This window comes from Tamandua tetradactyla, chromosome 2 (assembly GCF_023851605.1).
Source record: "Tamandua tetradactyla isolate mTamTet1 chromosome 2, mTamTet1.pri, whole genome shotgun sequence".
Lineage (NCBI taxonomy): Eukaryota > Metazoa > Chordata > Mammalia > Pilosa > Myrmecophagidae > Tamandua > Tamandua tetradactyla.
This window is the reverse complement of record NC_135328.1, coordinates 111,106,105-111,130,850: the sequence shown is the minus strand read 5'-3', so window position 1 is coordinate 111,130,850 and position 24,746 is coordinate 111,106,105. Positions and strand designations below refer to the sequence as shown.

At 38.2% G+C, this 24,746-nt stretch overlaps 1 long non-coding RNA gene across 1 annotated transcript in view; it reads right to left on the bottom strand.

Moving 5' to 3' along the window:
- Positions 1-7,801: 7,801 nt before the first annotated feature.
- Positions 7,802-24,746, bottom strand: part of LOC143673679 (uncharacterized) — a 207,466-nt gene continuing 190,521 nt past the window's right edge. The window contains exon 10 of the long non-coding RNA XR_013170514.1: positions 7,802-16,933. This is a non-coding gene — a long non-coding RNA (uncharacterized LOC143673679). The remainder of the gene's footprint in view (positions 16,934-24,746) is intronic.

Here is a 24,746-nt window from a genome sequence, read left to right as displayed (position 1 = left end):
CACTACAGGACCTTAATTTGTAAGGGTTTAATCTGTGCCCTTTAATTTCTCCCTAAAAAGTTTAATAATGGAAAGGGTTTACAGTCAAATTTGGGGCATTTCTATTATGGTAGAATTGTATTTTTGGAATGTTTTTAAATACTAATTTTAATTAGTCATTAAAACTCATTGTCAAACTTCTGTTGCTAGATGTAATTTAGAATGACTAGTAAAATTGAGTTTTTACCATTGTATATGAATAGCTTTGGATTTGATTAATTAATATGTTTTCTCACTTCTAGGAGGAAAATTCAAGCTGCCCACCAGAAGCCTTAGGACATATGAGTAGCCCATGACAATGAGAGCAGAACTATTCTGGTAAATTTTGGGTCCTTTTCCTGAGAAGGAAAGCTATACACCATTGACTGTACATTAAAAAGTACATTAAATGGGCTAAGAGATTTAAAATCAGGAGATTATTAGTGACAATTTTTCTTCTCCCTTCCTAATATTACCTTGATATTAAAGGGATTTGTTAAGTATAAGTTTTGATCTCCCTGCCCTTGGGTGCCACTGTGTAGGCAAAGTAGCCTGCTTGGTAAATTTGGAAAGAATAGCTAGCCAAGCTTTGCTCAGCTCTTCTTCATCTTGGGAATGAGTCTACCTATAGAGACAAAGCTTCTCTGTTCTTCCAGACTACATGGGTATGGGTCTAAGATGGGCATGCCTCTCTCACATGGAGTTGTCTAGATCCAAGCCACTTGTTACTGAGTAGGCACATCTGTATAATTCTAGAGCTCAGTTAGCAGACTCACTTGGCTCTTTCATTAAGCCAAATGTTCCAACATGTACTATATTAACAAAATGGCAGCAACCACAGCTGGCTACATCACTTGTGTGGTCCTGTGCAAAATGAAAATCCAGGACCCTTGTTGAAAATGCAGGGAAAAATTATGTTAAAGGTACTAAAATAACTTTTCTTTTCTTTTATCATCTTTTTCTTGAATTGTCATGGTATTTTCTGTTTCCTATATAAGTGCTTTCCAAGGAAAGAAAAATTGAAAGTGAAGTTATTAGTATGAATTTTTCCATTCAGATGAATGGATTATACTATGCAGTGCCAGTTCAACGTGTGAATACAAGGATACCTAACTCATTCGTGGAATCACCAAAATTACATAATTTCTATTTTGTAGCTTCTATATGCATGTGTTTTTCTTTCATTTTTACCAGAACAGTAAAAATGATGTACAAGCTAACAACTGCTTTTATTTCACTTTTTTTTTTAACATGAGCAGGTACCAGGAACTGAACCTGGGTCTCTGGCATGGCAGGTGAGAACTTTGCCACTGAGCCACATGGCCTGCCCTTTATTTCACTTTTTCATATGCACACATTCTATCAACACTGTCTCCCTTCAATTTGGCAAGGAGTAAGAAAGGATTAAAAGGAAAGAAAAAACAACTATGGGTTGCCCTTTTTTTTCCTTCCAATTCATTATTTTCAGCATAAGCGTTTGCCTAATACAGGGAAATAACATGAATAAGAAAGGATATAGTAGAGTTTTTGGTCATTCTTGTTTCTTAGAAACCACTGTCTTCTTTCTGCTTTGGTAGCAAGTTCTATTGTACGAATCTCCTCTAGTCATTTGCATGTTCCCTTGTCCCATCTAACTTCACCAACTGTGTAAAAGTTCAAGGAAAAATTATTAAGAAATTTGAGAAGACAACAGTATATAAAACCCAAGCACAGAGCCCCTCTGAGCCTGGGCCTGAGTAACAGCACTTGTCATATCTCTGTAAAGCCAGCCTTGGTTACAATTTTGACCTCCATCTTTAGGCTTCATCTTATTTATCAGTTTATTCAGAATCTGTGTGTGTGTGTGTAAGAGAGGATATTCTTTTTATTGTTAGCCAATTTGGAGACATCACTAAAATGATCAACTCAAGCTGTGATTGACTTTGCTCTATTTCACCTCTGAACTGAAACATCACTTATCAACTACCTCTCATTCACATGAACTCTGGAATGTCATGTTAGGTCTACAGAGATCATAGTAGCTTGTTCATGGTTAGGACCCCTGGAGAAATTCTAAATTGGACTTTGAGCCTGACATTCAGGGTCAATCCACAATGAAGGTAGTTTTTAATAGAAGTAGAGAAGACCTGTCTATCCCAAAGCAAATTTTATCTAAGTGTGACATTTGATCCACCTGCATCAGGCTCACCTAGAGTGCTTATTAAAATGAAGACTTCTGAGCCCCACCAAAACTGCTGAGCCAGGATACCTTTTGGAAAGCTCACCATTGAACCCTGATATGCTAAAAAGTTCCAAGAGCTCTGGAATCTATAACTCAAAAGCACTCCAAGGAATTCTTATGCATGCTTAAGTTTGAAATCAACTAAGGTATGGATATTGATAAATGTGTAAACATAAATGTCATAAACACTTCCCCAGATAGAATATAGTGGTCAATAATGGCACAAAGTCAGTAGAGACTTTTACATAGATTTTTGTCCAGACTGATAAAAGTTACTTTCCAGAGGGATTTACCCATCTGAAAGAACAAGGTATTTTCCCTTTAGGAATGCAAATGTGTAATGCTTTAGAATCAACTTATCTAAATTTGATGTAACAGCTGCTATCCTTAGGGGTGTATGTACGTGAGAGTGTGTGAGAGTGTGTGTGTGTGTGTGTGTGTGTGTGTGTGTGTGTGTGAGAGAGAGAGAGAGAGAGAGAGAGAGAGAGAGAGAATATTTCCAATCCCACCCCCCTTTATTTGGCATGGGAAGTTCTTTGGCTTCAATCAGAGCATTTACAGCTAAGTCCTCATCAGAGCAGGAAAAGAACTGGTTGCTGTGGATCAGGGCCTGTGGACAAACTCAGAAGTAGAAAGTTTTTTGGCTAGAGGGGTGTAGTATTCAGAGTTAGCAACTGGTTCACAGATAGCCACAAAAGGGAAGAGGCAAAACTAGCTCCTGGAGACAGAGTCACAACAGAATAGTGCCCTAATCATTTGATTTTTCTCTGAATATTATAGCTGAAGGGAACAAGAAAGACTTCCTGCTGGTTATCTTATTTTGTATACAGAATCTATTCAGCCATTGATAGCCCTCTGCCCACAAACTAAATTATAAACATCTTATAGAAAAGGAATTATATTTTATAGCTTTTGGCTTTTTTTCCAATGCCTAACTATGCCTGGAATAAGATACCCTGTATGACCATGTGTTTATTTGTTTTAGACCTCATAAATACATTCATGATCTCATTTATCTCTACGAAATCAGACATTTAGCCACATTCTACATCATTCAAACATCAAGTTCTAAAATTTTCTTGAACCCAAAGATCTTCAAATTATTGACATGGCCCCTCCTATTCTATCACACTCTAAGATGGTCCTCTCTAGATATAATTATTGCTTTTAAGAGAAAAGAAACAGGATTAGAAAAATGAGCAAAGAGAAAGAAATCAATTCTTGAAAGAACTTCTACCAAAGTAAAGACTAAAGGTCAAAAAGTCAAATTAGTATGGGATTTATGACTATTATAAATGATAAAAAACACTGACAAGAAATTTCACAGTGCTGATTGCTATTATCATCTTTTCACTTTCCATTACAGTTGTTTATATTATTTTCATGGGATTTTACTGAAGTTATTAAGGTTTTTTTTTTTATAATAGTCAAGTTGAAAAAAAAAATCCAAAACAAAATCCCTTGAAATGCCTACACAAAGAAAAATGAGTCAGAACATGAAAAATGTTTTAGACAAGTTGACAACATATATTCTTTGTTCATTTCTCCTTTTGAAAGAAGAGTCATCTTATTCACACCCACATGTTCAAGACACTGAATAAAATATAACCAATTACCCCATGGGGATAGAAAAGAAAAGACAAGTTTGGTTCTAGAAAACTCTTCTATATTATTTCGAGTATCTCAGTAAATTTGGCAAGTAAAAGCATTTAAAAATATTTGCTAACTTTTTTGTTTTTTTATGTTTTAAATATTTGCCTAATCATCTCAATTTAAAGTAATTTAAAACATTTGTAGAAGAATACAATTTTAACATTTGGTATTTGAATATTCCTATCTGTTTTCTCTTATTTTTCCACTGCCTCCTATAAAGGTATTTTAGGGTAGCCTTACATATACTCTTTGTACTCTCCATACTCTACATCCCCATACATAAACCACTCAATTTTTTCTTTTTATGGGCAGGCACTGGAATTGAACCCAGGTCTCTGGCATGGCAGGTGAGAACTCTGCCACTGAGCCACTGTGGTCTGCCCCCCACCCACCACCCAACTTTTGGTGGCAGTTTAACATGAATTGAATTGAGTTTGAAGGGGTATAAAACATTCAGTTTTTAGATCTCAACATTTTTAAAGTGCTTTATGGAAGTAATTTTAGTTTGAGCCAAGATCCTTCGGTTCATAAGATAGATTCCAGATATGCTTCAGAATATATGTTATAATGTGAGCCCCAATAACAGGGAGTTTATTCACATGAGCAACTAAAAAGCTTTCAGGGAAATAATTTATTATAACGAAGAGTCAGACACAATTAGTGAAACACAAAAGGGAGCCTGGAAATGAACCTGCACTTATATAGGTATTTAATTTTGACAAAGGTACTAAGGCAATTGAGTGCAGAAAAGGACAGTCTTTTCAATAAATGGTGCTGGAAGCATTGGTTGCATGAATACAAAGGAAAAAAAAGAATGTTGATACCTACCTCAAACCACATATAGGTTGAACTCAAAATGGATATCTGAAACTTTCCTGGATTGACTGAAAAATTATTAACCATTAACTGACTGCCAGGTATTATATGCTCTCATGTTTTTACTTTTCAAGGAAGATACCCTTAATTCACTATATTTGTTATTTCCAGTGACCCCCAAAACACAGAAATGTAAAAGTATTCTCAAAAAATTAGGAGATTAGGAAACTATACTGGTAATTCTAAACCCCATATTTGAAATGTTTCCAGATTTAAGCCTTTTGAAGTGCTATGTTTTCTCAACTGCTTATTTATCTAAAATTATTATTATTTAATGTTCTTTGAATCGCAGCTCTCCTACAATGGATAAATATGCCAAAACAGATAAGCACATCTATTTTCAAGAGCTTTCTACTTCAAGTTTAATAGCCTTCCAAAGTTTACATAATGGAGTCGCAAGCTGTTGCATAGATTTGACAAGAATGTTTTCAGCAGTTCTGGAATTTATGTTAGGTAGCTTTTAGTGAAGATAAAGCAAAGAAGGTGTATTGAATTCCTAAATAACCAGTGATGCAGGTTTTTATTAATATTCTTAATGGTGATAAATACTCTTTCTTGCTATTCTGCCTTAGTATTCTTTATTTTCATTTTTTTTCTACTACAGGGAATACCTGGCAATTTTCAGAACAAATCAAGCTTTTTTTTTTTTTTCTTCATGCCAGAAAACAGTTTTATTGGAAGTAAGAAAGGTTACCTGCAAGGAGAGAGGAGACTCAGAGGGTCTTGAAAACCACTAAAGAGTGGGCCAAATGCTGCCCTAGGACTTCTTAGGCCCACTTGGATTTTGGGCACATTCTCCCACATTTCTGCCTGGGATTTATTTTTCTGAGACTGCAAGTACTTAGCACCACCCCAGTCCCCCTCAATCAACATTCTCCTCTTATCTCTCCCCCTTCTATTTGTTTCTCTTTAAAAAAAATATTTTTATTGACAAATCTTCACACACATACAGCTCATACATGGTATATAATCAATGGCTCACAATATCATCACAGCTGTATATTCATCATGATGATCATTTTTAGAACATGTGCATCACTCCAAAGACAAAATTAAAGAAGAAAAAACTCATATATCCCAAACACCTTACCCTTCCTTCTCATTGACCACTAGTATTTCAATCTACCCAATTAATTTTACCCCTTATCCCCCCTATTATTTTTTTATTTTTATCTATATTTTTTAACTCACTTGTCCATACCCTGGATAAAAGGAGCATCAGACACAAGGTTTTCACAATCACACTATAAAAGCTATATTGTTATATAATCATCTTCAAGAATCAAGGCTACTGGAACACAGCTTAACAGTTTCAGGTACTTCCCTCCTGCCACTCCAATACACCATAAACTAAAAAGGGGTATCTATATAATTCATAAAAATAACCTTCAGAGTAACCTCTCGACTCTGAAATCTCTGAATACACTGAAACTATTTTTGTCTCATTTCTCTCTTCCCCCTTTTGGTTAAAAAGGCTTTCTCAAGCTAATGATGCCAGGTTCCAGCCTATCCTGGGAGTTCTGTCCTGTTTCCAGGGAGATTTACACCCCTGGGAGTCATGTCCCACATAGCGGGGGAGGGCAGTGAGTTCATTTGTCCAGTTGGCTTAGAGAGAGAAACCACATCTGAGCAACAAAAGAGGTTCTCTGGGGGTGATTCTTAAGCATAATTTTAATTAGGCTTAGCCTGTACTTTGCAGGAATAAGTTTCATAGGGATGCACCCCGAGATTGAGGGCTTGACCTATTTATTTGGCTGTCCCTACTGCTTGTGAGAATATCAGAAATTCCCCAAATGGGAAAGTTGAATATTTCCTTCTTTCTCCCCAGCCCCCCAAAGGAACTTTGCAGATACTTCTTTATTCACTGCCCAAATTACTCTGGGATATATATCGAGGCATCACACTAAGCTGGACAAATCAATAAGATCTCACACCCTATTCAAGATTCCATGTACTTATGGTGTTCAACTAAACTGATCATACAAGTTAAATTAGTTAATGCACTACCCAAAATATAAATTTTGCAGCAAATAAACATCTCTCCCTTTGGTCTCACACAGATGTTGAAGTTTTAAAATATGGACAATTTCATCTCAAGCTTGTTTTTTATCATTAGAATTTGGATTATTACCTTCTTCTTTGACATCTGATTCACTTTGGCATATTAGGATTTTTTCATAAGGAAATCAGACTACGTTTTTAAGGAAGTGTATGTAATTAAACCAAAAAAAACTTGAGTGTGCAATAAGTTCTTTGCTTAGACTTTTGCAACCAACTGTTTTAGGTACATTTGTAGATGACTCTTCAAATATTTGCTAACATGTTTAAACTTTGAATACAATGCTCTGGCTACCTAATTCATTCACCTGATAATACTGATTCTCACAGGTGCAGCACCAGGCTGACCCCATGTGCCTCTGAGGGCCTCTGAGTGCCTCTGAGGGCCTCGGGGCAGTACTTCATGAAGTCAGTGTTGGACAGATGCCTGGGGAATGAGTCACGCACATCCTCAGAGACTGATTTAGGTCGCAGGTGGAGTTGAGGTTTCTTGAAAGTTACTGCACTCTTAGCTGAAGCATGCCTTAATATTCAGCAACAGACATCACTTATCCTGACTTCCATTCTACATTATCTCTCATTCACATGCTTAGTGCTAAATTCGTGTGGTTACTACCTATGGCTGGGCCCCAGAATCTTCCAGATCCTGGCTTCCACAAAACAGTCTTATATTGCAGTGCTCTTGTCTCATAGAAAATATTTTAGATAGAAACAGCTGAAGAAATGATTCACATAAACGTTGCAGCTAAGGCTGTAAAATATCACTAAAAAACATAGAACACTTCTTTAGGGAATATATGCTTTTAAACTATGTTAAGATATATCAGTCCATTAGTTCCACAAATTTGGATTATTTTCAGGCAGCTGTCAAATTGTATGAAATTTTATGGGTTGAATTTTTGAAATTACCTACACTTCCCTCAACACCACCACTACCACCCACCCCTCACCACCTAGATTGAGGCATTTTACTGGGCCCCAAAACTCTTGTTGGGGTATTAACAATCCCCATGAAAGAATAGCTTGCCTCCAAACTCCTCTTACCAGAAGAGCTCTAGGGATATGCTTTTCTTGGTTTCCTTCTTAATTGTCAGTGTTGTTACTTTGTTTCAACAATCCCTGGAGGAGCCAGACTACCAGTTAGAGAACCTGATTTTTCTGCAGTTTAGCTTGAGATCTGGGGCGAACTGCTTAATATCTCTGGAATTTAGTTTCCTTATCTATAAAAGAGCCATAATATTGCCAGGCCTGCCCACCACATACGCTTGTTTTGAGGAGCAAATGAAACCATGCACTAACAAATATTTTTGGAAAATGATGGCGTGCTGTAGGAATGCAGAGTATCCATACTGTATTACTGTATTAGCATTATTGTCACTCCTACCTCTCCCAAACTGCTAATAACATTGGGTGAGGTGCTGTCCAGAATATATGCTCATTCTTGTTCAGGAAGTGTGGTCCATTTTGCACAAGATTATATTACATTTTTTAACTTTTTTTTATTGTATAGTATAACATATATACAAAGCAAAGAAATAAAAAAGCAATAGTTTTCAAAGCACTCTTCGACAAGTTGTTACAGGACAGATCCCAGAGTTCGTGATGGGCTACAATACAATCCTCTCATATTTTTCCTTCTAGCTGCTCCAGAATGTAGGAGGCTAGAAGGCTTAAAAAATTTTTTAGCTTCACAATCAACTTTTTAAATTTTTTTTAAAAAATAACATATACACAAAAAAGCAATAAATTTCCAAACACAGCACCACAATTAGTTGTAGAACATATTTCAGAGTTTGACATAGGTTACAATTCCACAATTTTAGGTTTTTACTTCTAACTGCTCTAAGATACTGGAGACTAAAAAAGATACCAATTTAATGATTCAGCATTCATATTCATTTGTTAAATCCTCTCTTGTCTGCATAACTCCACCCTCATCTTTGATCTTTCTATCCCTCTGTTTAGGGGTTATAACTTTTTCACGTTGAAAGGGTCTGTCACTAATACAGGGTAGGGAGATGAAACTATCTGATGTTCTGGAAAGGCTGGGCCCTCTAGGTTTCAGGACTTATCTGGACCAGGGACCCATCTGGAGGTTGTAGGTTTCTGGAAAGTTACACTAGTGCATGGAACTCTTTTAGAATCATATATATTGCCTTAGGTGTTCTTTAGGATTGGCTGGAATTATCCTGGTTGGGGTTAGGCAGGTTATGATAGGTAGCAATGTTTAACTGAAGCTTGCTTAAAAGCAACCTCCAGAGTAGCCTCTCGACTCTATTTGAACTCTCTCTGCCACTGATACTTTGTTACACCTCTTTTCCCCCTTTTGTTCAGGATGGGATTGTTGATACCACAGTGCCAAGGATGGATTCATCCCTTGGAGTCATCTCCCACATTGCCAGGGAGATTTTCACCCCTGAATGTGATATCCCACATAGTGGAGAGGGCAATGAATTCATTTGCTGAGCTGAGCTTAGAGAGACTGAGGCCATATCTGAGCAACAAAAGAGGTCCTCCAGAAGTAACTCTTAGGCATACCTATAGGTAGGCTAAGCTTCTCTACTGTCTACATAAGCGTCAAGATCAAGGACATGGCCTCTTGATTTGGGTGTCGCTATAGTTTGACACAGTATCGGGATTTCCTGATGGTGAAGTTTAATAGTTCCATATTTTTCTCCATTCCTTCAAGGGACTTTGCCAATAATTTTTTTATTATTTGCTTAATATACTCTAGGATGTATCCATGCCTTACATTAAGATGTATAGAAATAAAGGTTCTCTTTCTTATTCTGAGCTCCCTGTGTTTCAGTTGTTCAAATGAGCTATACAGAGAGGTTGAGTTAGATTATATGCTACAGAAAATTTCAGTTCCAAATCAAATAAACCTTTCTTCCTTTGATCTCAAAGAGTATGTGTGGTTCCAAAATACAGACAATGTCTTCCTTATCCCTGTGTTCTGAATTACTTTAATCCTAACCTGATCTATTATATGTATATGAGTCTTTCAAAATCCAGAAATAATAATTACCACTCCAGATGAAAGGTGACTGCTATAAGAGTTTACAATCGAGGCTCCTGTTTTCTTATAAGCATTTTCTAAAGGAGACCATACAATAATTGCTCTTTTGTTTCTGGCTTATTTTATATCCCCAAATGTCCCACAGGTTCATTCACAGTGTTACATGCATGAAGACTTCATTTTTTTTGTAGCATCACAGTATTTGATCATATGTATACATTATCGTTCCCCAATTTATTTCTCAATCCGTGCATCCTTCAGCCACCTGCATTCAGTAGATATCATGTATGAAGTCCAAAGTCCACAGTCCATCAATGCTCTCAATTGTAGGTAACTTCATTGTTCCCAGGAGAAAGATAAGCAATAAACACACCCTCACCAAATAGGAAATCTATTATCCCCTCAACTCTTTTCCCACTCCCCAGTATTTACCACTGGTGTTGCTATGGTACTGCTGATGTTCTCTTGTTAAACATAGCCCATAGCATGCAGTAGCAGTTTCCCCACTATACCCTGAACTGAAACATTCTTTGTAAAAGAATCATACCTTTGAGGTAGTTCATGCGAGAACTTATTTATATTTGTAGTGTTTATCAGTGGGTACATAGGTCTATACAACCCCTTTCATTCATATTCACCTTCTATATGGTAATATTACATTTAGACTCACTAGTGTACTGCCTTCACTTCTACCTATTCCCTTACATTTGAGGGAATGACATTTGAGGTCAACCTCATTAGCTAACTGTTCACCGATCTCTAGCTTCTATGTATCTCTAAATCCTCTATACTCTGTTTTATAAGCCTCTGATTTTACCTTTACCATGGTCACAAAAGTGGAGTCATACAGAATATATCCTTTTGTGTCTGGCTTATTCCACTCAGCATTATGTCCTCAAGGCTCATCCATCTTGTCCTGTACTTCAGGATGTCATTTTGTCTTACTGCTGCATAGTATACCATCCTATGTATTTATCATATTTTGTTAATCCACTCATCTGCTAATGGGCATTTGGATTGTTTCCATCTTTTGGGGATTGTGAATAATGATGCTGTGAACATGGGTGTCCAAATGTCTGTTTGTGTCCCTGCTATCAGCTCTTCTGCTTATATACCAAGTAGTGCCATGCTGGGTTATAGGGCAACTCAACATTCCGTTTCCTAATGAACCACCAGACTGTCTTCCATAGTGGTTGTACCGTTATACATTCCCACCAGCAGTGCATAAGTGTCCCATTTTCTCCATATCCTCTCCAACATTTACAGTTTTCTGTTTCTTTAATAGCAGCCATTCTTCTAGGTGTGAAGTGTTGCAGTCTTGATCTGCATTTCCCTGATAGATAATGAAAATGAGCATTTCTTTATGTGCTTTTGAGCCTTCTATAGTTGCTCTTCAAAACAAAAATGCCTATTAATATCTTTAGCCCATCTATAATTGGGTTGTTTGTTCTTTCACTGCTGAATTTAGGTATACAGGATATCGAGCCTTTGTCTGATGTGTGATTCCCAAATATTTTCTTCCACTGAGTTGGTTATATCTTCACATTTTTGACAGTCTTTTGAGGTGCAGAAGCATTTGATTTTGAGAAGTTCCCACTTACCTATTTTTTCTTTTGTTGGTTGTGCTTTGAGTGTAAAGTTAAGAAGCTACCTGCTATCATTAGGTCTTGAAGACGCTTCCCTACATTTTCTTCTCTAGAAAATTTCTCTAGAAAGAAAATTAGCTTTATGGTGCTAATTCTTATATTTCGGTGTTTGATCCACTTTGAGTTAATTTTTGTGGAATGTGTAAGGTAAGGGTCTTCTTTCATTCTTTTGGCTATTGATATTCAGTTCTCCTATGCCTATTATTGAATAGACAATTTTGTCTCAGTTCAGTTGATTTGGGGGCCTTGTCATAAATCAGTTGACCATGGATGTGGTGGTCTATTTTTGCACTCTCAATTTTATTCCATTGGTCAATATTTCTGTCTTTGTGCCAGTACCATGATGTTTTGACCGCTTTGGCTTTATAATAAGTTTCAGAATTAGGGAGCATTAATCCACCCACTTCATTCTTCTTTTTTGGGATGCTTTTAGCTATTTGGAGTTTCTTTCCTTCCAAATGAATTTAGTAACTAGCTTTTCCAAATCATCAAACTAGGCTATTGGAATTGTGATTGGTACTGCATTGAATCTATAGATCAATTTGCATAGAATTGATATCTTAACTATATTTAACCTTCCTATCCATGAGCAGAGAATATCTTTCCATCTATTTAGAAGTTCTTTGATTGCTTTTAGCAATGTTATATAGATTTGTGTATTCAAGTTCTTTATGCCTTTGCTTAAGTTCATTCCTAGATACTTGATTCTTTTAGTTGATATTTTGAATGGATTTTTTTCCTTAAGTGACTCCTCAGTTAGGTCATGGCTTGTGTATAGAAACATTACTGATTTCTGCACATTAATTTTATAACCTGCCACCTTGATGAATTTGTTAATTAGCTCAGGTAACTTTGTCGCAGATTTCTCAGGATTTTCCAAGTATTAGTATCACGTGATCTGCAAATAATGAAAATTTCATTTCCTCTTTTCCTTTATTTCTTTATTTCCCTTTATTTCTCTTTCCTTCCTGATTGCTCCAGCTAGAACTTCTAGTACATTGTTGAATAATAGTGGTGACAGAGGGCATCCTTGTCTCATTCCCAGTCTTCGGAGGAAACCTTTCAGTCTCTCTCCATTGAGTACAATGTTGGCTATTGTTGTAGTTTTCTAGCTGCCAGAATGCAATATACCAGAAATGAAATGGCTTTTAAAAAGGGGAATTTGGGCAGGGTACGGTGTCTCAGCAGGTAAGAGTGCTTGCCTGCCATCATGCCCGAGGACCTGGGTTTGATTCCTGGTGCCCGCCCATGTAAAAAAAGGGGGGGGGGGGGATTTAATAAGCTGCTAGTTTACATTTCTAAGGCCAAGAAAATGTCTCAATTAAAACAAGTCTATAGAAATGTCCGATCAAAGGCATCCAGGGGAAGAAACCTTGGTTCGAGAGGGCTGATGAAGTACAGGGTTTCTCTCTCAAGTGAGAAAGCACATGGCGAACACAGTCAGTTTCTCTCTCAGCTGGAAGGGCACATGGCAAACACAGCATCATCTGCTAGCTTTCTCTCCTGGCTTCTTGTTTCCTGAAGCTCCCCAGCAGGTGTTTTCCTTCTTCATTTCCAAAGATCGCTGGCTGATCTCTGCTTCGTGGTGCTGTAGCATTCTCTGCTCTCTCTGAATCTCCTTCATTCTCCAAAATGTTTCCTCTTTCACAGGACTCCAGAACATTTACTCTTCAAAAAAAAATGCCTATTCATATCTTTAGCCCATCTATAATTGGGTTGTTTGTTCTTTCACTGCTGAGTTTAGGTATACAGGATATCAAGCCTTTGTCCGATGTGTGATTCCCAAATATTTTCTTCCATTGAGTTGGTTACATCTCCACATTTTTGACAGTCTTTTGAGGTGCAGGCATGTTGTCACCTAATCCAGTTTAACAACCACTCTCAATTACATCACATCTCCAGGGAGATGATCTAATTACAGTTTCAAACACACATTGCTGAATAGGGATTAGAAGAAATGGCTGCTTTTACAAAATGGGATTAGGATTAAAACATGGCTTCTTTAGGGTCATTACATCATTTCAAACCAGCACAGCTATTGATTTTTCATATATGCCATTTATCATACTGAGGAAGTTACCTTTGATTCCTATCTTTTGAAGTTTTTTTATCAGTAAAGGATGTCAAATTTTGTCAAATGCTTTTGCAGCATCAATCATGATGATCATGTGATTTTTCTCTTTCAATTTGTTAATTTGCTGTATTAAGTTAGTTGATTTTGTTGTATTGAACAATCCTTCCATTCCTGCTATATACCCAAGTTGGTCATGGTGTATAATTATTTTAATGTGTTATTGGATTCGGTTTGCTAGTATTTTATTGAGAATATTGCATCCATGTTCATTAGTGAGATTGGCCTGTAGTTTTCCTTTCTTACAGCATCTTTACCCAGCTTTGGAATTAAAATGATGTTAGCTTCATAAAATGAGTTAAGGAGTATTCTTTTTTGCTCAATTTTTTTGAAAAGTTTTTGTTAGGTCTTTTTGGAATGTTTGATAAAATTTCCCTTTGAAGCCATGTGGCCTGTGCTTTTTATTTGTAGGAAGATTTTGGTTGACAGACTGACTCTCTTTACTTGTGCTTGGTTTGTTGAGATCATCTAATTCTTCCTAAGTCAGTGTAGCTTGTTCGTGTGTTTTTCCAGGAATTTGTCCATTTCATCTAAGTTGTCTAGTTTGTTGGCATATGGTTGTTCATAATATCATCTTATGATTTCTTTTATTTCTTCAGATCTGTAGTAACACACCCCCTCTCATTTCTGATTCTGTTTATTTGCATCCTCTCTCTTTTTTTCTTTGTGAGTCTTGCTAGTGGCTCATCAATTTTATTGATTTTCTCAAAGAATCAACTTTTGGTTTAACTGATTCTTTCTATTGCTCTTTTGTTCTCCCATTCATTTAACTGTACTTTAATCTTAGCTATTACTGTTCTTCTATTTGTTTTGGGGTTAGTTTGCTGTTTTTTCTCAAGTTCCTCCAGGTGAGCAGTTAAGTCCCTGAGTTTTGCTCTTTCATGTTTTTTTATATAGGCATTTAGGGCAATAAATTTCCCTCTCAGCACAGCCTTTGCCGCATCTCATAAATTCTGATATGCTGTGTTCACATTTTCATTTGTCTCTAGATAGTTAATGATTTCTCTAGCAATTTCTTCTTTGACCCACTGGTTGTTCAAGAGAGTGTTATTTAATCTCCACATATTTGTGAAAGTTCTCATTCTTTGGTGGTTATTGATATCTAGTTTTATTCGATTGCGCTGAGAGAAAGTGCTTTGAATAATTTCAATGTTTTTAATTTAAAGACCTGTTTTGGTCTATCCTGGAAAATGTTCCATGAGCATTAGAGAAGAATGTATATCCTGGTGTTTTGAGGTATATTGATCTATAAATGTCTTTTAGGTCTAATTCATTTATTAAGTTATTTAACTTCTCTGTTTCCTTGTTGATCCTCTGTCAGGTTGTTCTGTCTATAGAGACCGGTGTATTGAAATCTTTGACCGTTATTATTGAAGCATCTACCACTTCCTTCAGTTTTGCCAATGTCTGTCTCAAGTACTTTGGAGTTCCTTGATTGGGAGTATAAACATTTAAGATTGTTATTTCTTCTTTGTGAATTGTTCCTTTTATTAATATATAGTGTCCTTCTTTGTCTCTTATGATGTCTTTACATTTAAAAAGTCTATTTTGTCTGATATTAGTATAGCTACTCCTGCTTTCTTTTGTTTACAATCTACATGGAACATTTTTTTATCCTTCATTTTCAGTTTATTTGTATCCCTGTGTCAAAGATGAGTCTCTTGTAAGCAGCATGTAGCTGGATTATTTTCTTAATCCATTCTGCCATTTTTTAATTGGTAAGTTTACTTTGTTAACATCCAAAGTTATTACTGAAAAGGCATTTATTGAATCCACCATCTTATCCTTTAGATTTTATTTGTCAGATCTATATATTCTTTTCCCTCTTTCTCTTTTTATCCTTTAAAGTTACCTTTTCTGGCACTCTTCAGTTTTGTACCCTCTTCCAGACCACCCTCTCCTGTCTTTTTTCTTTCAACCAGCAGGACTCCCTCTAGTATTTCTTTTAAGGCATGTCTCTTGTTGACAAATTCTTTCAGGATTACTTTGTTTGTTAAAATTTTAATCTCTCCCTCAGTTTTGAAGGACAGTTTGGCTGGGTACAAAATTCTTGGCTGGAAGTCTTTCTCTTTTGGATCTTAAATGTATCACACCACTTCTTTCTCACCTCTATATTGCCAGCTGAGTAGTCTGAACTCAGTGTTATGTGGTTTCCCTTGTATGTAGTAGATTGTTTTTTCTTGCCACTTTCAGGATTTTCTGCTTATCTTTAATATCTGACAGACTGTTTAGTATGTGTCTTAGGGAAGGCCTATTAAGATTTATTCTATTTGGTGTCTGTTGGGCTTCTTTGAACTGCATAAATTTGACCTTTATAAGGGCTGGGATGTTTTCCCCCATTGTATTCTCAACTAATCTTCCTAGCACTTTACTCTTCTTTTCTCCTAGAGCAACACCAATGATTCCTTATTTGTGAGCTTTGTTTTGTCCATAGGTTCCTTGAGATCCAATTCAAATTTATCCGTCTTTTTTGCCATTTGCTTTTTTGAGTGTTCAAAATTAGTCGTGTTGTCCTCTAGTTCACTTATTCTTTCTTCTGCCTCCTCAAATCTGCTGTTGTAGGTCTCAAGTATGTTTTTTATTTGGTCTACAGCATTTTTAATCTCTGAGATCTCTGCTATTTTTCTATTTATTCTTCCAAATTCCTCTTTATGCTCTTCTAGTGTATACTTGATCTCCTTTATGGTATCAACCATCCCATTTATTTTATTTAGTAGAGTTATATGAACATCTTTGATTAGTTGTTCCAAAGTCTGTGTCTCCTCTGCTGTTTTATTTTGCTCATTAGGCTGGGCTATATGTGTCTGCATCATGATGTGCTTAGTGATCTTCTGTTGTCTTCACCACATGTAAATATTTTGTGTGATTTGCTTTGGAAGTTGATTTTCTTAAGTAGTGTAAAGCTTTCTATCTGTGGGATGTAGGTAGAGCACAATGCAAGGCACTGGGCAGGGCACAACAATGTGATAATGCATTGAGGTCAGGAAGTGAGTGTAGGAATATGTAGTTGCTGGAGGCGGGGAGGATGTAGCTGTGAGGGTGTGCAGTTTGGGGGTCAAGGTTCCAGCATGCTCTGATCTAGGTTGGTGCCTTAGTTTCCGTGCTGCTATGAAAAATACCACACAATGGGTTGGCTAAAGAACAAGAATTTATTGGCTCACAGTTTCAGAGGCTAGATAGCTTGCTTCCTCCCTGGATGGTAGTGTTCTGGCTGGTTGGCAATCCTTGGGTTCCTTGACTTTCCCTTTCTCTTCTGGGTTCCCACTGACTTCCAGTTTTCAGCTCCTCTCCATGGCTTTCCTTTAGAAGGCCTACAGTAAAAGGATTAAAATCCATCCTGATGCAATTGGCCATACCTTAAGTAAAAATAATGTCTTTCAAAAGATCCTGTTTACAATGGATTCACATCAGTAGGAATGGGATTAAGATTAAGAACAGACCCCCCCACCCCCCACCCCAACCCAGGGTACATAATTCATTCTGCCACAGCTGGCTTTTCCTGTAGGAATATAGGATAAGACAAGGATCCAGAGTTCTTCCATATCAAGATGCACACCAGGGCCATGAATTTACCTTCTGTTCTGCCTAAAACCATATTTAAATGAAAGTATAAAAATGAAAAAATAATAGACCAGTAAAAGCTGGAAAACTCTGAGTGTGAAATCTATAAGTCACAAAGATATTGAATCATTTGAAGAAAACAAAAATAGAGAGGAGGAGTCATGGATAAAATAATCAAGAAAAGACAACCCTATGAAAGGGCTGTACAAAGCCAGATTTTGGGGGTGAGCACTGGTTATAGTGAAGGGCAAAAGAGAAAAGAGAGGCTGAAAACAAGGAGGCTAATAAAGTTGTTTGGGGAGGGATTTCATTTAATAAGTTCCACACATCACTTGGTATGCCCTGACACTAACTCTATAGGAATTACATCAAGTAGGTGATAGGGATTGTTGGTGAGCAAGACAGAAAAACAGGTTGTCAGCTCTGCTTATTGTCATTGCCTCCACTTTCCTCCAGTGCTTGAGCACTCCTAGGTTCATTTGATTTTACTAGAGATGGTGGATTAAATTGCTCAATTAAGAGTAATCTGCCTGGCAACTGTAAATTGCTGTAGTTGCTCAAATATTTTATTAATTATTGCCTTCTCGAAAATATTTTGCCTTGACAAATTTTGTCTCATCATGTTTTTCTTCTAACAAGCCAAGTTGTCTCAGAATAAACACCTGTCACCTAATGTTATTTTAACCACACAAGGGACAAATAAGATAAAATTCTATATCTCAGAAAAACCTCTTGCCCATCTGCTTTAGTGTGCTAAGGATGTTGGGATGCAATACACCAGAGATGGACCAGCTTGTATGAAGGGGATTTATTCAGTTACAAATTGACAGTTCCTCGGGGGTGGGGGGGGGGGATGGCAACTAGCTTTCATCTGGGTTTCTCTGTCACATGGGAAGTCACAGGTGACGTCTGATGGCCTTCCCTCCTAGTGTCTGGGTTCAAAAGTTGTTTCCCAGGGTGATTCCTTTCTGGATTTCCACACATTTGGAACTGTGTCAGCTCTGTGCTGAGTTGTGCTGGGTTGTTGAACTGCATGGGGCTCTCTTCTGACCTCTGTTTCTTTTTAGCCTTCAGCTAATTAAATTAAACATCACTCATTGCAAATGGCACTCCCCTTAGCCAACCACAGATGTAGTCAGCCATACATGAATTTCACTTGCTGATGACTTAAGTCCATAGCAACAGAACTGGACACCATCACCAAGCCAAGTTGACACTTAAACCTAACTACTACACCATCTATACCCATTGGACAAGAAAAATGAATAGGTGGATTTTTGGGACACCTTTGCCCAATTTCCCTTTTATTGTTCTGGAGCATCAATACCCTTTGTATATTTAATGTTTCTTTTGTTTCTTTGAAGACATAAAGGATGGAAATATCATGATTGTAACTTACTGTTCTCAAATAAGCTTGACGAGATAGGGGTTTATTTTTTGCAGAGTTTCTATAAGACATTTTGTCCAAAAATTGGACCAACTTGGCATTTTTGTTCAAACAATATCAGGAAATTATTCTTTCACTCTCCTCAAGTGATATGAAGGAATTATGGTAAATGCCTTACTATAAAACATTTTTGTTACTGGCAAAGTTAGAAAGGGCTTGCAATAGTTCACCTCTTTCAAATTCAGTTTGAGTTTGGCTGAAATCATCTATTTCCTACCAACCTCAAAGTCGGAATGTTCAAATTTACTCTGTCATACAATAAAAGAGTCTCATGACTACAGGGCTAAAACAGTTTTTTAGTGTAAGAATTATGTCCAATGTTATTTTAAATATACAAGAAGGAAAATATATATGTACTTTTTTACTGCCTTCATGACTCTCACTTCTGAAACTTTTCTGTCATATGCCTGATACACATCAGCCCATGAGAGAAAACCACTCCAATGATGCAAACCAAAGAAACAAGTTTCAAACTTGATAAAGCCATGTGCAGGGCATGATTCTTCGAATCATTCTCGTTATGTTGAAGGACCAGTCCCTGGGAAAAAAATACGTATCTTCTTATCATAGAGATCAAAGAAAATGTGTCATTTTGGGGGCAGAAGAATTTCTAAAGTTACATTTAGAGGGCAATTATGTGTAGTCAAGAGTGGACCTAACTGGCTTTCTCACAATGTCCAAATTGTGCTGACCTTATTTTAATTCAATACATTGCTCTGCTATTAACTTGAAGTAACATATTAGCTTTCTGGTCACAGATGAAATTTCTTGCTAGGCATGTTCTAGAAGGGCCAGAGAAACTGGACTCTTAACCATATGGAATAGTCCTGATAAAATTTCTTCTAGAATAGATCAAGTTTTATCTAGAATATAATCCTTTCATATTAGAATCTTTCAAATCATAACAACAACAACAAAAACTGTGCAGCCAGGCTTGATTGGAAGAGAAATGTCCAGTAGTTTTATGTTGACAACTGAGGATCCCTGTTTCACATCTTCTGAGGAAACTGGAGCAGGCTATTGTGCACCAAGTCGGGCTTATGAGTTGAATCCAAGAAGAGCACCTAGTAAGCTAGCACATGTGCTCATTATAGGTGTGTCATGGTTCTATAAATATCCTCCTATACTCTTTTTAAAAATGCCTACATGATGAGAAGGTACTACAGTCTCTTGGTTAAATGAATGAGCTCTGGAACCACACATCTGGATTGAAATCCTGGTTTGGGCATTGCCACTTGTGTGACCCAAGGAAAAGTGTTGTTTTAACCAAATGGATTAAAAGAAGTGAAGAAAACCAAGCTGTGGTAGGAAAGCATATCGTGGAGTGCAGCATCTGCGAAAGTCAAGGCATTGCATGTCCTCCCCAGAAATCTTCGCAGCCCCACCGGTTATGTTCATTGACAAGACGACCTCTCTACTAGCTAGTACCACTGAGGTGGGGCCATGGGGCCTCTCCCTTTGCCCTTTGGCACTTTTTTCCCAGTCCTTCCCTCACACCTTTCCCTGTCCATCATGCGCCCTTCCGCTACCACATGCCCTCTACCTAGTATGCATGCACCCATCCCCTGTGATGGGCTCCCCTTTGTTACATGTCCTGATGATGCTGTTGTCAAGCAGGTCTTGCTGAACGGTCCAGTGCAGTCATTGCCTCTGAGGAGTTGGATGCTAGGAAACAGCTCTCACATTTCATACTCCACTCCCTTGACAGAAAAGTTCACAAACTGCCCTTCATGGGTAATGTACTGCACAAGCTATACCCCCTGCCCTGCGGCTGCTGCCGTAGACCCAGTGGTCGCCCACCTGTTCATCCCTCCCACTGTGTTCCCCTGATAGGTCAGGAACACCTCATTGCCCCTGAATCTCTCCTCAGCCCTGTGTGCAGACTCTTAAACCTGGATTGCGGGAATTTACAGTCTGGGTTTTACATCACACCAAAGAGAAACTATCTGATCCAGCTGAGTCAATGCTCCTTTCTAGGGGTACTTCCTTCTGTACAGGGAATCCTTGGAAGAAGCCGGTGTTGTCTCCTCAAAACCCCAAGATGTGCGGTCCTTCTTCTGGAACAATGAAGATTCCTCCCCCAGGGCACAAGTGGACTCTGGTGTGTTTGCCACCTGCACAGGTTGTTATGCCCATGCCAGCACCATCAGGTCAGCTCCTACATCCTTGCCTAAAGGAGGATGAACAGAGAGGACCACGATATGGCAGCGAAGGGTTCATCAAAGAAGAGGATCACATAGAAACCAGAGAACAGGAAGATCAGAGATGGGGACCCCACAGCAGTGAAGACAGACCATCAACATCCAAGTCACTGGTGATGGATGGAGTGGCCACTTCCTTCCAGTGCAGCTCTAGGCCTCTATAGAAAACTTTTCCTCCCGACCTTCAGAAGATGGCTTGTGTCAAAAAGTCCAGGAGTTTCCTGTGAGCTTATTTGTCAATGACTGTGCCAGCACAAGCTCACTCAGGCCTGCTGGTGGTTTCCTTCCTCTTGGAGATGTGATCCAGGTGCAGCAGGGCTCCCTGGCCCAGTCTCATCCTACTTCCTGCTTCCAGAGAAGCTGCCAGAGGCAGTGGTGGATGAAGGCCATCACCTTAGCTCTCTAGGGTCCCAGCCAGGGAAGGAGACATCAGGAGAAGATTGTGCAGTTATTCCATCAAGGAACACCCCTCTTCCCACATCTGCCAAACTACAGATACTATAAAAGGAAGCTGGTGATGCCACTGCCAGTGTTGTGGGGGGGGGGGGGGTGGTATACTGTCCCCACCTTGGAAGTGCCCTTGGGTAGCCACTACTGAAGATACAGACCTGGAGAAGAATGCTGAGCCAAAACAGAACCATACCATCTTGGAGGAGGATGAAATTGAACTCATATCAGAGAGCAGTGTCGCTGAGCCTGCCCCTTCTTTCTCTCTGTTTGCTGCAGGGAGAGCAGAGGACCTGACCCAAGCCATGGTCACCCTGTCAATTCCAGCTAATTCCTCCACAGTAGTCGCTGACCTGACTGACGCCCCTGCCAGGTCCTCAATCCTGTCTAGCCCTGTACCTCCTCCCACACCAACTAGTACTGATCAAATACTAATTCCTAACTCTCCTCTGACTGTTTCTACACAATCTCTGTCTCCCTTTAGATTCAGTCCCCTCCCTGAGGTTCCCTTTACTGAGAACAGTGGCCCTTCACATTCATGTGCAGTCCAACATCCTTTATTGCTGACCTCTTAACACCTCCAAGCACCTTAACCCTCTTCTCGAATCATACCACCCTCAGAAATGAAACACCCACCCCTATGTGCACTAATTTCAGTCTTTAAAAATGTTTTGTCTTTTTTGTATCTTTTTTTTTTTTAATTTAGCATTAGACTAATCATCTTCACACATTCATCCCTCACATCCACATACTGGGGCCTGGAGGATCAAAGGGAAAAGAGCTGAGGTGTCCTCTGTAGTTGTTGAAAATGTTACGTGACAGTTATAACATATTCCTTAGAAGATAACATTCTTCTTTAAAGTGTCAGAAAAATTCCTTGTTAATAACTAGTCTGCCTCTAGCCTATACCACTAAAATATCAAATCACAAGATATTTTATTATAGATATGTAAAATTACATCCAGATCTGACTGATCCTGGGGTCTTATTGGTTCTCTAGTAAACTTAACTGATGAAAATGCAATCTTTTCTAAGGAAGTTCACAATTCAGGAGAACCATCTTTAGATGGAGAAAAGAAAAATACCATCATTTTCCTCAGCTGTTTGTAAAATTTTTTAAGTATTTATTCAATGTTGACTCTACCCTAAGGCTCTGTGCAAGAAACTAGGATAAAGAGTTAATAGACATCCCTTGCCCCAGAGAAATTTACAATGTAGTGAAGGAGAGAGGTGAGTAGACCCAAAACTTACCATAGGTGGTGTAAATACTAAAGTAACAGCAAGTAGGAAGGACTTACCGCTATGGGGTGAGATAAATCATGGACTGTGTCTCAAAGAAGGAAAAGGGAGGAGCCAGGTGTGGAAGGTCTATTACCAGGTCAAAGCAAAAGCCTGTTAAAAGGTAGGTAAAGAAGAGAGATCACAAGCAAGTGGGACACTTTCAGGTGGTCACCTGTGGTAGAAAGTGAAACCAAAGTCAGGAGACATAGTTGCAGGGATTGGCAGTGGCATATCAGGACAAACATTACCATGATGTGGCATTTGTCCATTTTCCTGAAAGTGAGGGAAGTCATGTAAAGATAGTAAGCAAGAAATGAAAATATATTGATTTTAGCAATATCCTTTTGATTGTGAGAAATAAGAATTAATGGTGCCAGAATAGAGACAAAGAGGCTTATAGGAAATTGGCAGTGACCCTAGCAAAGAAGAGCCAATAATCTCCTGGACTACAGTAGCTGACAGGATGAGGAGGTGAGAGAAGATGGAAGTGAAGATGATTACTGCAACAAGATCAGGTCTATTTAGCCATCTTGTGTGGATAAATTTACATGAGTAATTAGGGCAAAAATATAAGTACAACTTTTAATAGTGTGGGATGCCTCTCAAAGATCCTGGTAATACTGAAAAGGCAGTTCATTCACTCATCAATTTCAAATTTATTGAGTATCTTGGATGTGCTAAGGACTACTCTAGGTAGTAGCATGGGAATTGAGATTGGGGGTAGAGAGGAACATGGGTTTCAATTTGGAGGGTGGACAGGTTAAACCTCACTAGGAGGGTGAGATATGAGCAGAATCTTTAAAGAGGTAATCAAGTCAGACCTCTGAGGGAAGAGAATTCCAGAGTGTGGGAATTCCTGACATTGGGGATAAGCACGGGTGGGGCCCATAGGATGGAATCTGGCATCTGGCATCCTCAGGAAGATGAAGTGGAATCAGCAAATGGGAAAATGGGGGCAGAGGAGGACTGAGAAGATGTGGGTTTAGTTCTCTGCCCCATCATTTATTGGTTGCATAGTCACAAACAGTTGACTCACACAGCAAGGGTCTGTGTGTCTTCAGTGCTTTATCAAGACACAAAATTTCTCCATGTCTTATTTCACAAGTTTGGGGAATAAAAATCAATAATGTAGGAATGAGACTTATAAGCCATTGTTATTATGAGAGATATATAAATGGATGGATGGGTGGGTGGATGGAAAAACAGATTAGATAGATAGATAGACAAACAGATAGAGTATACACAGATGTATACAGAAGGGTAGATGACAGAGATAAGTAGATGATGCGTGGTTGGATGGATAGAGGGATAGATAGATAGACAGATAGATAGAAGATAGATAGATAGATAGATAGATAGATAGATAGATAGATAGAAAGAAAGAAACATATAGATATGTATGCTTAACAATTGACTTCTTTAGACTGTAGTGCTTTGATTGCTTTTACCAAGCAATTCAATAGGAGATACCCATTTTAAAGGGAGTATAAAAGTACTTAAGTCATCATGAAGTAAACACATGGAAATACATGTAGTCATTAACCATGATCTACTCACTAGCATCATGGATTGAATGGTGGCCCTCCAAAAGACATACCCACATCCTAATCCTTGGACCTGTAAAATGCTATCTTATTTGGAAAAGAGCCTTAGCAGGTGCAATTATGTTGAGGATTTTGTGATAATGAGCTCTTGCTGGATTACCAGGATGGACTTTAAATACGACAACAAGTCTCCTATTAGAAGAGGGACACTGGAGAGAGAAAGAAGAGAGGATATACACACAAGGAGGAGAAGGTGATGTAAAGACCTAGGCAGATAATGAACTGATATGGCCATAAGCCAAGTAAACTGGCAACAACCAGAATATAGAATAGGCCACAAGCATATCCTGCCCTAGACCCTCTGGTTTCCAGAACTGATAATGATAATGAATAATAGATAATGAATTTCTACTATTTTAAGCCAATGAGTTCATGATAATTTGTTACAGCAGCCCTGGCAAACTGATACACTTGGCAAAAAAACTTTTCCCCAGGACTTAGAACTTTACTACAGAAGCCTGTCTGACCTACACAAAATAATCTCCAATCTGCCAAGGTCAAACATCCTGACCCACTAAAGACCAAGACACAAATCCACTTCCCATGGAAGTACCAAATCCATTTCCACAAGGACATTTTACTC